The following is a 14,581-nucleotide window of genomic DNA, read 5'->3' as shown; positions in this document are numbered from 1 at the left end:
GAATTATATCATAGAATTTACAGTGCAGAAGGAAGCCATTCGGCTCATTGGGTCTGCACTGGCCCTGGGAAAGAACACCTTACCCAAGCTCTCACCTCCATCCTATCCCTGTCACCCCGTAAACCCTCCCAACTTTTTTGGACACTAGGGGCAATTTAGCATGGCCAATCCACCTAATCTTTGGACTGTAGGAGGAAACCGGAGCACCGGAGCAACCCCACGCAGGTACGGGGAGAACGTGCAGACTCCGCACAGACAGTGACCCAAGCCGAGAATTGAATCTGGGACCCTGGGATCCTGGAGCTGTGAAGCAACTGTGCTAACCACTGTGCTACCGTGCTGCCCCGAATGAAAGAGGACCCTCAAGGAATTGAGCTGAATTCTAACTGTACCGTCAAGCCACATTGCATAATATTATGTATTAAAACCACATTCCCATCTGTTTCAGTCTGGTCAATGAACTTAAACTATGTGACGATGGAGCTCTGTAGGAAATGATAGAGTCAATGATTCACTACAATTCTGCTGATATTGTCTCTTTAAACATTTCAAGTTCTTTTTTTTAAATAAATTTGAAGCACCCAATTATTTTTTCCAATTAATGAACAATTTAGCGTGGTATCCACCTAACCTGCACATCTTTTGGGTTGTGGGGGTCATACCCATGCAGACATGGGGAGAAAGTGCAAAGTCCACACAGACAGTGACCCGGGGCTGAGATCGGACCCTGGTTTTCTGCGCCGTAGGCAGCAGTGAACATTTCAAGTTCAATATGAGTCTTCTTCAGAACTGGATTTGAAATGTTCACTCTGTTTCTCTTTCCACAGAAGCTGCCAAACTTGCTGAGCTTTTCCAGAACTTTCAGGTCTTTAGCGTCTACAATATTTTCCTTTTGCTTTGCCAGTGCATGCGTTAAGTTTCTTGAGTATTGTACAAGCTGCTGTCATGCAGGCAAGTGGAGAATGTTCCATCACACTCCTGACTTGTGTCTCGTAGATGGTGGATATACTTCGGGGAGTCAGGAGGTGAGTTCGTCACTGCAAAATCCCCTGCCTCTGACCTGCTCTTGTAGTCACAGTTTTTATATGGTTGGCCCAGTTCAATTTCTGGTTAATTGCAACGCCCAGCATGGGAGGTGATTCAGTAATGGGAGTGCCATTAAAGTTAAAGAAGAGGTGATTACATTCTCTCTTGTTGGAGATGTTCATTATCTTGTGCAGATTTCTTTCTGATAATTGTAAATTTTACAAGTGCATCACATAACATTAAAAATGTTAAAATGCAATATAGACCAGTTTCTGCCAATACAGTACAGGAGACTGCTTCACTATACTTGTCATTACAGTGATATTTTAAAATTACATTTACATTTCATGTCAAACATTCACTGGTACACTGTGTCCCAGTGGATAACACTGCATCCAGTCCCTCCCTGTAATGTGGCGTGAGGTCCTTAGATGAGTGAGGTCTTTGGGTTCAGTAGGTAACCTGCATGCCTAAGCTGCGGGTTCAAGATCCACTTTCGAATTATTGGACACGGATGCAGAACTTGAAATGCTCTTAATGCAGGTTGCAATTCAGCCTGTCAATCGTTCCAAAACTCACCACTGTGTGTGAAGATAAGAAATATACTAATAAACAGGGTGTAATGGTCAGACTTCTTCAAATGAGGCATGGCAGCATGGCTGAGCATATTACAGGACAGAAACAAGCCAATCTCCGTGGTGAAATGAAGGGTAAAAGGGGCTCCAGCAGCATGGTGGCACAATGGTTAGCAGTGCTGCCTCACATCACCAGGGAACCAGGTTTGATTTTTGCCTTGTGTGATTGTGTGTTTTGACTTTTGACATTGTCTGCGTGGGTTTCCTCTGGGCTCTGGTTTCCTCCCACCGTCCAAAGGTGTGCAGCTTAAGTGGACTGGCCATGAGCACTGCCTTTGGTTACAAGGATAGGGTGGGGGAGTGGGCGTATGTACAGCGCTCTTTTGAAGTGTTGGTACAGACTTGATGGATGAATGGCCTCCTTCTGCACTGTACAGATTCTATGGATAGAAAATTGGCCAAGCAATAGGGACCAGAGTATACTGCTCAGTGGATACATGTCAGGCTGGAAATTGGGGGTGTTCCTTTTCCAGAAACATATCAATGATCTAAATCCTGGTGTGCAGTGGACAGTTTTAAAGTGTGCGAATGAAAGAAAACTTGGAAGTATTGTAAACTGAGATAGTAGAACTTGAAACAGTGACAGACAATTTGTTGGGGTGGGCAGCTGGCCGGCAGATGATGTTTAATGATGTATGAATGTGAAGCAATGTATTTTGGTTTGAAGAATATGGAGAGCCAATCGAAAATATTGCATAAAACTGATAAGGACCTATAGGAGCAGAGGGACCTGGTTGATTGTGTGCCTAGTTCATTGAGAGGTTGAAATAACAGTTAATAAAGCATGTAGAATTCTGTGCTTCATTAATGTGGACATAGCGTCGAAGAGAAAGGCGATTCTCCTGAACTTGGATAAGACACTAATTAGACCTCAGCTGGAATATTGTTTGCAGTTCTGTGTGTCACAGTATAGGAAGGAAATGAATGCATTGGAGAGACTGAAGAGGAGGTTTAGAACCATGGTTCCAGGGATGTGATACCTCGTTATGAGGATAGAATGGACGGGTTGGGACTGTTCTGCTTGAGGTGGGGAAGTCTAAGAGGAAATTTTATACAGGATTGTGTAGGAGAGAAATGAAATGAAAATTGCTTATTGTCACAAGTAGGCTTCAAATGAAGTTACTGCAAAAAGCCCCTGGCTTGAGTTTCTTGGATCACAGGCCCGCAGTGGTTACAACCCAAAGATGTGCAGGGTAGGGGGATTGGCCAGGCCATATTGTTCCTTAAGTGGAAAAAAAGCATAGAGTACTCTAAATTTATATTAGAAAAAGAGAAAAAAAAGACTTGCCACAAGGGCTGTGTTTTTACAGCCTCACTCAAATCTCCATTCCCCCACAGCATTCACATTGTGGATTTCCTGTTGGTGATCCACATGCTCAAATCCAAAATAGAGTAATTCACTTTAAACAATCACTACCACTATGTGTCTCTACTCATTTAAATTTACAGTGCAAAGGAGGGCATTCAGCCCGTCGGGTCTGCACCGGCCTTGGAAAAATCCGACTTAAACCCATGCTTCCGCCCTATCCCTGTAACCCAGTAACCTCAGCTAACCTTTGGGATACTAAGGGGCAAGTTATTATGGTCAATCCACCTAATCTGAACATATTTGGACTGTGGAAGGAAACTGGAGCATCTGCTGGAAACACATGCAGACAAGGGAAGAACGTGCAAATCCACACAGATAGTCACCCGGGTTTGAATCGAACCCGGGTCCCTGGAACTGTGAGGCAACAGTGCTGTGAGGCAACAGTGCTAACCATTGCATCCCCATACCGTTGGTTGGAGATGAGGCATTATCTTTCAAGGACAAAGAGCGTGTTGAAAGGGAATATGAAAGTGGAACTTACGAAATTCACAAAGTCAACAGTGAGAGCCACCAGGAAGAGATGAAATGCTTTCAAAGAATAATCCCTATTGTAATGTGAAGCACCACCGGATAGTTACACACAGGAAGATCTCTTGAATAGCTATCAGTAAAATGGGTAAAACTGTCAGTCTGTCAGTCAGGGCGGCAAATGGCACAGTCGTTTGCACTGGGACTACGGGGCTGAGGACTCGGGTTCGAATCCCTGCCCTGGGGCACTGTGCATGTGGAGTTTGTACATTCTCCCCCTGACTGCATGGGTTTCACCCCCACAACCCAAAGATGTGCAGGTTTGGTGGATTGGCCATGCCAAATTGCCCCTTAATTGGAAAGAAATAATTGGGTACTCTAAATTTTTTTTTAAAACTTTTCTGTCAGTCTGTCTCTCTCTTAAGCAGCCCCTGACGACCGAGGATGACCTTCTTCCACTCCAGGGATGTGGGTTCTGCGGTGACTAAAATGTCCAATACTGGGTCCACGCACTCTGTCACAGGTGGGGCAGGTAGTGCTTGATGAGGTGGGTGGGAGGCTTGGATTTTGGAACCTCCTTCTGCTGTTTGTGCTTGGCCTCCACCTGGACCTGCCGAAGACTCTCAAAGTGGTTGAGCCATTCCCGGATGTTTTTTCTCCAGTTTGGTCATCTCGAGCAAGAGGTCCCTGCAAATTGGTGGGGCTGGTACATTTTCTCAGGGAGGCTTTGAGGACGTCAGTGAAAACATTCTACTGGTAACTCGTTGCCATGGTGTAGGTCAGAGTAGCAAGCTTGTTTTGGGAGTCTTGAATCAGGCATGTGGGCCATGTGGCTCACCCAGTGTAGCTGATGAACCATAACCAGTGTCTCATACTGGGGACGTTGGCATGAGAGAGGACACTAATATTGGAACACCTATTTTGCCATTGAATTTGCCGTATTTTGTAGAGGTGTCCTGATGATATTTCTCCAGGGATTGAAGGTATCTGCTGTACATTCTCCATGTCTCTGACACATACAGCAGGGCTGGCAGCACTGCAGCCCTGTCGATAGAATTCTGTCAGTAACACAGCACTAAGAGGGCCGTCAGGAAGAGGAGAAATTCTTTCAAAGAACAATCCCTATTGTATTGTGAAGCACCACAAGATATTTACACACAGGAAGATCCCATGAATAGCAACCATTATATCAGCATATAATCTGATTTTAGTGATGCAATTTTGAAAACTTGACCATTTACAACACATGTCCGACCCTTTCTCCCTCCAACACCAGTAATTGTAGATTTCTGGTTTTATTTACTGAATTGGTGCTAGCGCAAATACAAAGGACACAGAGATTCGAGGCAACAGTGAGCATCAGTGAAGAATTAACCAGCTCAGCACTATATCAAATAGACAACTTTTCATTGCAGTGAGCAGCTGAACTGGCTGGAATCTGCACAGACCTGTGGATGAGTTTTGGACACAATCCAGTGCCAGGAATTGAGTGTGATTTGAGATTTGAAATTATAGGTTGCCAACAGGATTCGTTCTGATTCTAGATATTGACCGTGTTAATAACAATATTCAGTGTAGTTCAGTCTTTCCACAGACAGGAAGGTGCACAGGGTCCAGAGGTCACCTGTCATTGAGAAATCTTTTGGGGCCGTGTTGTGAGTGAAGGATCCGGGTGCAATTCAAACTTTCAGCTCGCTCCGGCCTCAATGCACACGGGCTTCCGAAGTGACTGAGCGGCTCAAAGTTTGATTTGCATCCGGTTCCTTCACTGACAACACGGCCCGAAAAGATTTCTCAATGACAGCGATTCCGATCGGGTCCTTTGTGATTTGCAATATTGGCAGAGTGACTAAAATCAAACTCCAGTCTACAAGGTGAACACAGCATCCTCTCTAGCCCCCCGGTTCCATCCTCATTCACCAATGGGTCTGAGCAGGAACTGCTTTCCCCATTCCCTGCCACATGCGGCTGCTCAGATTACATACTACACCCCCCCCCCCCGCCCCCCCCCCACACACACACACTGTCTTCAGGTCCCTCAGCACAGCTCCCCATTCCAGAATCCTCCTGCAATATAACAATGACCCTCGGTTCCAGCTCTCTCCCGCCAACATTTATCTTTGAAAACTTGCCCCAAGATCTCCTTTTTATTCTCTCGCGGGTGTGGACATGACTGATAAGGCCAATGTTTATTCCCCATCCCTAATTGCCCCTTGCAGGGTGGTGTTGATCCAGCTTCTTGAATCGCTGCATGTGTGGTGTAGGTACACCCACAGTGCAGTTAGGGAGGATGTTCCAGGATTTTGACCCAGCAACAGTGAATGAACAACGATACAGTTCAGAGTCGGGATGGTGTGTGGCCTGTGGGAACTTACAGGTGCTGATGTTCCCATGTAGCTGCTCTCCTTGTCCTTCTAGATGCTAGTGGTCCCGGAATTGGAAGGTTCTGGGACAGGAGCCTTGGTGAGTTCCTGCAGTGCGTCTGGCAGATCATACACATGGCTGCTCCGGAGGCAGCGAATGTTTAGGGCCAATCATAGTGTGTTGTACTGAATGGTGTCAAGCGTTGTTGAAACCACATTCACCCAGGCATGTGGAGGGTATAACATCACACTTCAGACTCGTGTCGTGTAGATAGTTGACAGGCTCTGGGGCATCAGGATTTTGGATATTTGTTGCCACATTACACAACCTCTAACCAGGTCTTGCAGCCACAGTATTTATATGACTCGTCCAGTTCAGTTTCTGGTTAATGTTAACCCCCAGGATGTTGACAGTGGGGGATTCAGTGATGGTAATGCCATTGAATATAAAGGGAGGTGGTTTGAGCTCCTCTTGTTGGAGTTGGTCATTGCCTGGCACAAGTGTTTTGTCAACGTTACTTGCCACTTTTATCACACATCTCTATATTGTTCACATTACGCTTTATACAGACATGGACTACTCCTGTATCTGAGGATTGGGGAATGTTACTGTACATTGGGCATTGATCAGTGATCATCCCCACTTCTGACCTTATGCTGGAGGGATGGTCATTGATGAAGCAGCTGATGGTGGTTGGACCTTGGACACTACCCTGAGGAACTCTTGAGTCATGTCCTGAAATGGAGATGATTGAGATCCACCTTCCCCGTCCTTCCTGCTAAGTACGACTCCAACCCGACGTGAATATTCCCCCTGATTCCCATTGACTCCAGTTTTGTTCAAGCTTCCTGATGTCACTCGGTCAAGTGACACATTGACATCAAGTGTAATTACACTCACCTCACCTCTCAAATTCTGCTCTTTTGTCCCTGTTTGCACCAAGGCTGTAATGCGCAAAGTAGCCCTAATGGACCAAATTGCTGATCAGATTATTGGTGACGAAGTGCTGGTTGACAGCACATTAGAGAACACCTTCCAGCTCCTTGTGAAGATCACGATTAGACTCATGGGGACGTTTTTGCCAGCATTTCATTGACCTGCTTTTAGTGGATAAGACACAGCTGAGGAATTTTCCAAATTGTCTGGTTACAGCTGTACACTGCGACAGCTTGGTTAGGGGCTTGGCTGTCTTCAGTACGACTTCCAGGATGATGTCAGCTCCTGGATCCTTTGCTGTGTCCAGTGTCTTCAGATGTTTCTTGGTATCACATGGAGAAAATCAAATTGCCTGGTGACTGGTGTCTGTGATACTGGGGTTCAGAGGAGGAGACCAGGATATATTATCGACTCAGCATTCTGGCTGGAGATGGTTGAATATGATCGGTTTTGTGTTTTGTCTTCATGTGCTGGGCACCCAGATCTTACAGGATGGGGATATTTGTGGCGATTTCACCTCCTGTTGGTTATTAAATTGTCTCCCACCAGTAATTATTGGGAGTGTCTGCACTGAATCTGATGCATTGTTTCTGAGATCACTTTACTGTCCACAGCATTCTCAATGATCTCCCTCAGCCACTTCACCCAGGGTCCTGAATGATTTCAACCTCCATCTCGATTCACTATCTTCTCTCTCCACTCAGTTCACTGCCCTCTTATCCTCCCATAGTCTCCCTCTTCATGGTGAATCCCCAATCCATGTTCAGAGACACCCCCTTGACCTTACAATCTCACATTGGCTCACTACGTCCAATGAGACTATCCAAGGATATCTGGCATCACTTCTTGGTCTCACTGTTCCCCCACATCCTCCTCCCCTCTTCCCAATCTTTACTTTCTTCAGCGTCTGTTCCTGGAAAAACTATCCCCCAATTTAGTTACAGCTACAATTTAAAAACTCAAGCTCTCCAGCCTTTGATCCTCCCATCACCTTGATAATTCTTCACTCACTGATTTACTCACTTGCTCTCTCCCAGCACCAGAAAGTGGATGCTGCACTCCCCCACACTGTGAGGGGAAACGTGTTGCAGACGCGCACACACACGCTGATTCCACAGGAAATGTTGTGAAATTGCTGTGATTGAGAAATCTCTTTGGGCCGTGTTGGGAGTGAAGGAGCCGGGTGCAATTCAAACTTTCAACCGCTCACTCACTTGGCTTCCCCGTGTGCATTCAGGCGGCACCGATCCGCCCCTTCCCCGGTTTTGCAGCCGGTTTCCCACCGATCACAACCCCATAAAACTCGGCTCCCATTCAGCAAACGGCACAAGATCGGGAAGCGCTGACTGGGTGAGGACTGGAAGCTGAAGAAGAAGTTAGTGAAATGTCTGACTCGAAGCCCTGTGTGTGCCTGGATGGTGAGTGGTGACTGGTGTCAGTGTTTTTAGCAGAGTGTGCCGGCTCACTCCCACTGAGGCTGCAGCATTGGAGGGGCGGCTCTTTATTCAACTCACTGCAGAAGAGAATGTGACGCAGGGCCCGCCCTCCTCCACACGGCGGCATGGGCGGCATTTCTCAGGCTTTGAACACAACTCAATGTCTGTCTTTCTCCTCTTTTCAGGATCCTGCTCCTGTGAAAACACCTGCAGGTGCTCCGACTGCCGATGTCCCATCAGCAAAGCTGGACGCTGCCAGAAAAGTGAGTAACTGGGGGAGAGTTCCAAACTGCTCACATTGTATTGATGTGACAGTAGTTCTGAGTAGAACTCACAGAGGAGCACGATAGAAAAGTACAAGATGTAGGATTTCACCTGATTTCATTCCCATCGAATTGATTCCATATCCAGGCTAAAGATTGTGGAGACAGGAAGCTGCTGGTTAAAGAAGTGTCTCAGTGTCACATCAGAAAGTGTTGATATTCTAGACTGATGATTAGAAATGGTGTAGTGGAGACAGTGAGTGGAACATCTTCACCCAAACTCTCTCACACAGTGTTCTGGTGCTGAGCCTCTGCAGATGGGATATGACACAGATGGGTTTGTGAGTGAGGAGCTGAGTGCTGCAATGTCAGGCTCTGGAGGGATTTCAGTCAACTCATTGATGGTTACTGATTTGTGTCTTTGTCCTGTCCTCTCAGGTTGCTGCTCTTGCTGTCCTGCAGGATGCACGAACTGTGCCAATGGCTGTGTGTGTAAAGGCAAATCCTCTGACAAATGTAGCTGCTGTTCCTGAACAACAGGCACCTCAGACACAATATCTGAAATATTGTCCATATGTACTGTATTCCACACACTGCATGTTTCAGTGTCTGTATCCTGATGAGTTGTGTTTACATAAAGCCATGAAAAGTGGATGAAAATTATTGAATTTACTGTTATTTGTGTCATGTATTGAATAAAATTTCATAATTACATCTCCAGTGATTCGTGTCATTCTTTTATTGAATGATGTGATATTCCTAATATCATAGAATCATATCATAGAATGTACAGTGCAGTAGGAGGCCATTCGGCTCATTGGGTCTGCACTGGCCCTGGGAAAGAGCACCTTACCCAAGCCCTCACCTCCATCCTATCCCTGTCACCCCGTAACCCCTCCCAACTTTTTTGGACACTAGGGGCAATTTAGCATGGCCAATCCACCTAATCTTTGGACTGTAGGAGGAAACCGGAGCACCGGAGCAACCCCACGCAGGTACGGGGAGAACGTGCAGACTCCGCACAGACAGTGACCCAAGCCGAGAATTGAATCTGGGACCCTGGGATCCTGGAGCTGTGGAGCAACTGTGCTACCCAATGTGCTGCCATGCTGCCCCTAATGAAAGAGGACCCTCAAGGAATTGAGCTGAGATCTAACTGTACCATCAAGCCACATTGCATAATATTATGTATTAAAACCACATTCCCATCTGTTTCAGTCTGGTCAATGAACTTAAACTATGTGACGATGGAGCTCTGTAGGAAATGATAGAGTCAATGATTCACTACAATTCTGCTGATATTGTCTCTTTAAACATTTCAAGTTCTTTTTTAAAAATAAATTTGAAGCACCCAATTATTTTTTCCAATTAATGAACAATTTAGCGTGGTATCCACCTAACCTGCACATCTTTTGGGTTGTGGGGGTCAGACCCATGCAGACATGGGGAGAAAGTGCAAAGTTCACACAGACAGTGACCTGGGGCTGGGATCGGACCCTGGTTTTCAGCACCCTAGGCAGCAGTAAACATTTCAAGTTCAATATGAGACTTCTTTAGAACTGGATCTGAAATGTTCACTCTGTTTCTCTTTCCACAGAAGCTGGCAATCTTATTGAGTTTTTCCAGAACTTTCAGGTCTTTAGCGTCTACAATATTTTACTTTTGCTTTGCCAGTACTTGCGTTAAGTTTCTTGAGTATTGTACAAGCTAATGTCATGCAGGCAAGTGGAGAATGTTCCATCACACGACTGACTTGTGTCTCGTAGTCAGTGGACACACTTTGGGGAGTCAGGAAGTGAGTTACTCACTGTGGAATTCCCAGCCTCTGACCTGTTCTTGTCGTCACAGTTTTTATATGGTTGGTCCAGTTCAATTTCTGGTTAATTGCAACGACCAGCATGGGAGGCGATTCAGCAATGGGAGTGCCATTAAAGTTAAAGAAGAGGTGATTACATTCTCTCTTCTTGGAGATGTTCATTATCTTGTGCAGATTTCTTTCTGATAATTGTAAATTTTACAAGTGCATCATATAACATTAAAAATGTTAAAATGCAATATAGACCAGTTTCTGTCAATACAGTACAGGAGACTGCTTCACTACACTTGTCATTACAGTGATATTTTAAAATTACATTTACATTTCATGTCAAACATTCACTGGTACACTGTGTCCCAGTGGGTAAAACAGCATCCAGTCCCTCCCTGTAATGTGGCGTGAGGGCCTTAGATGAGTGAGGTCTTTGGGTTCAGTAGGTAACCTGCATGCCTAAGCTGCGGGTTCAAGATCCACTCTGGAATATTGGACACGGGTGCAGAACTTGAAATGCTCTTCATGCAGGTTGCAATTCAGCCTGTCAAACGTTCCAACAACTCACTACTGTGTGTGAAGATAAGAAATATACTAATAAACAGGGTGTAATGGTCAGACGTCTTCACATGAGCCGTGGCAGATTGGCTGAGCAAATTACAGGACAGAAACAAGCCAATCTCCATAGTGAAATGAAGGGTAAAAGGGGCTACAGCAGCATGGTGGCACAGTGGTTAGCACTGCTGCCTCACATCACCAGGGACCCAGGTTTGATTTTTGCCTTGTGTGATTGTGTGTTTGGACTTTTCACATTGTCTGCGTGAGATTCCTCTGGGCTCTGGTTTCCTCCCACCGTCCAAAGTTGTGCATGGCTTGGACTGGCCATGATCACTGCCTATGGTTACAAGGTAGCCATGATGTGGAGATGCCGGCGTTGGACTGGGGTGAGCACAGTACGAAGTCTTACAACACCAGGTTAAAGTCCAACAGGTTTGTTTCGATGTCACTAGCTTTCGGAGCGCTGCTCCTTCCTCAGGTGAATGCAGAGGTCTGTCAGACCTGCTGTCCACCCGGGTCTGCCTCTCACAGTCCCTGGTAGTACTGGTAGTACTCCCTAAACACCGCGTTTATGTTCCCCGGCTCTGACACCACATCCCACTTCTAACTTTAATAGGGAGGGAAGGTCATTGATGAAGCAGCTGAAGATGGTTGGTCCTACAACACTATCCTGAGGAACTCCTGAGTCATGTCCTGAAATAGAGATGATTGAGATCCACCTCCCACGTCCTTCCTGCTAAGTACGACTCCAACCCGAGGTGAATATTCCCCCTGATTCCCATTGACTCCAGTCTTGTTCAAGCTTCCTGATGTCACTCGGTCAAGTGACACATTGACATCAAGTGTAATTACACTCACCTCACCTCTCAAATTCAGCTCTTTTTTCCCTGTTTGTACCAAGGCTGTAATGTGCTAAGTAGCCCTAATGGTCCAAATTGCTGATCAGATTATTGGTGACGAAGTGCTGGTTGACAGCACATTAGAGAACACCTTCCAGCTCCTTGTGAAGATCAAGATTAGGCTCATGGGGACGTTTTTGCCAGCATTTGACTTGACCTGCTTTTAGTGGATAAGACACAGCTGAGGAATTTTCCAAATTGTCCGGTTTTGGCTGTACACTGCGACAGCTTGGTTAGGGGCTTGGCTGTCTTCAGTACGACTTCCAGGATGATGTCGGCTCCTGGATCCTTTGCTGCATCCAGTGTCTTCAGATGTTTCTTGGTATCACATGGAGAAAATCAAATTGCCTGGTGACTGGTGGCTGTGATACTGGGGACCAGAGAAGGAGACCAGGATATATTATCGACTCAGAATTCCGGCTGGAGATGGTTGAATATGATCGGTGTTGTGTTTTGTTTTCATGTGCTGGGCACCCAGATCTTACAGGATGGGGATATTTGTGGCGATTTCATCTCTTGTTGGTTATTAAATTGTCTCCCACCAGTAATTATTGGGAGTGTCTGCACTGAATCTGATCAATTGTTTCTGAGATCACTTTACTGTCCACAGCAATCTCAATGATCTCCCTCAGCCACTTCACCCAGGGTCCTGAATGATTTCAACCTCCATCTCGATTCACTATCTTCTCTCTCCACTCAGTTCACTGCCCTCTTATCCTCCCATCGCCTCTCTCTTCATGGTGAATCCCCAATCCATGTTCACAGACACCCCCTTGACCTTACAATCTCACATTGGCTCACTACTTCCAATGAGACTATCCAAGGATATCTGACATCACTTCTTGGTCTCACTCTTCACTCACATCCTCCTCCCCTCGTCCCAATCTTTACTTTCTTCAGCATCTGTTCCTGGAAAAACTATCCCCCAATTTAGTTACAGCTACAATTTAAAAACTCAAGCTCTGCAGCCTTTGATCCTCCCGTCACCTTGATAATTCTTCACTCACTGATTTACTCACTTGCTCTCTCCCAGCACCAGAAAGTGGATGCTGCTCTCCCCCACACTGTGAGGGGGAAACGTGTTGCAGACGCGCACACACACGCTGATTCCGCAGGAAATGTTGTGAAATTGCTGTCATTGAGAAATCTCTTTGGGCCGTGTTGGGAGTGAAGGAGCCGGGTGCAATTCAAACTTTCAGCCGCTCACTCACTTGGCTTCCCCGTGTGCATTCAGGCGGCACCGATCCGCCCCTTCCCCGGTTTTGCAGCCGGTTCCCCACCGATCACAACCCCATAAAACTCGGCTCCCATTCAGCAAACGGCACAAGATCGGGAAGCGCTGACTGGGTGAGGACTGGAAGCTGAAGAAGAAGTTAGTGAAATGTCTGACTCGAAGCCCTGTGTGTGCCTGGATGGTGAGTGGTGACTGGTGTCAGTGTTTTTAGCAGAGTGTGCCGGCTCACTCCCACTGAGGCTGCAGCATTGGAGGGGAGGCTCTTTATTCAACTCACTGCAGAAGAGAATGTGACGCAGAGCCCGCCCTCCTCCACACGGCGGCATGGGCGGCATTTCTCAGGCTTTGAACACAATTCAATGTCTGTCTTTCTCCTCTTTTCAGGATCCTGCTCCTGTGAAAACACCTGCAGGTGCTCCGACTGCCGATGTCCCACCAGCAAGGCTGGACGCTGCCAGAAAAGTGAGTAACAGGGGGAGAGTTTTAAACTGCTTACATAGTATTGATGTGACAGATAGTTCTGAGTAGAATTCACAGAGGAACACGATAGAAAAGTACAAGATGTAGGATGTCACCTGATTTCATTCCCATCGAATTGATTCCATATCCAGGCTAAAGGTTGTGGAGACAGGAAGCTGCTGGTTAAAGAAGTGTCTCAGTGTCACATCAGAAAGTGTTGATATTCTAGACTGATGATTAGTAATGGTGTAGTGGAGACAGTGAGTGGAACATCTTCACCCAAACTCTCTCACACAGTGTTCTGAGGCTGAGCCTCTGCAGATGGGTTACTTGGGGATATGACACAGATGGGTTTGTGAGTGAGGAGCTGAGTGCTGCAATGGGAGGCTCTGGAGGGATTTCAGTCAACTCATTGATTGTTACTGATTTGTGTCTTTGTCCTGTCCTCTCAGGTTGCTGCTCTTGCTGTCCTGCAGGATGCACGAACTGTGCCAATGGCTGTGTGTGTAAAGGCAAATCCTCTGACAAATGTAGCTGCTGTTCCTGAACAACAGGCCCCTCAGACACAATATCTGAAATATTGTCCATATGTACTGTATTCCACACACTGGATGTTTCAGTGTCTATATCCTGATGAGTTGTGTTTACATAAAGAAATGAAAAGTGTATGAAAATTATTGAATTTATTGTTATTTGTGTCATGTATTGAATAAAATTTCATAATTACATCTCCAGTGATTAGTGTCATTCTTTTATTGAATGATGTGATATTCCTAATATCATAGAATCATATCATAGAATGTACAGTGCAGTAGGAGGCCATTCGGCTCATTGGGTCTGCACTGGCCCTGGGAAAGAGCACCTTACCCAAGCCCTCACCTCCATCCTATCCCTGTCACCCCGTAACCCCTCCCAACTTTTTTGGACACTAGGGGCAATTTAGCATGGCCAATCCACCTAATCTTTGGACTGTAGGAGGAAACCGGAGCACCGGAGCAACCCCACGCAGGTACGGGGAGAACGTGCAGACTCCGCACAGACAGTGACCCAAGCCGAGAATTGAATCTGGGACCCTGGGATCCTGGAGCTGTGAAGCAACTGTGATAACCACTGTGCTACCGTGCTGC

General features: G+C 46.2%; 2 long non-coding RNA genes across 2 annotated transcripts; both read left to right on the top strand.

Moving 5' to 3' along the window:
* Positions 1-8,049: 8,049 nt before the first annotated feature.
* Positions 8,050-9,211, top strand: LOC140384843 (uncharacterized). The gene is made up of 3 exons (XR_011933167.1): positions 8,050-8,216; positions 8,420-8,497; positions 8,936-9,211. It is a non-coding gene; the product is annotated as an uncharacterized lncRNA (long non-coding RNA).
* Positions 9,212-12,962: 3,751 nt separating this feature from the next.
* Positions 12,963-14,182, top strand: LOC140384841 (uncharacterized). Its single transcript, XR_011933166.1, has 3 exons — positions 12,963-13,176; positions 13,380-13,457; positions 13,907-14,182. It is a non-coding gene; the product is annotated as an uncharacterized lncRNA (long non-coding RNA).
* The last annotated feature ends 399 nt before the right edge of the window (positions 14,183-14,581 follow it).

Source organism: Scyliorhinus torazame, chromosome 10 (assembly GCF_047496885.1).
Source record: "Scyliorhinus torazame isolate Kashiwa2021f chromosome 10, sScyTor2.1, whole genome shotgun sequence".
NCBI classification, from domain to species: domain Eukaryota; kingdom Metazoa; phylum Chordata; class Chondrichthyes; order Carcharhiniformes; family Scyliorhinidae; genus Scyliorhinus; species Scyliorhinus torazame.
The sequence above is the reverse complement of the archived record's forward strand: the minus strand, read 5'-3'. Positions and strand labels throughout refer to the sequence as shown.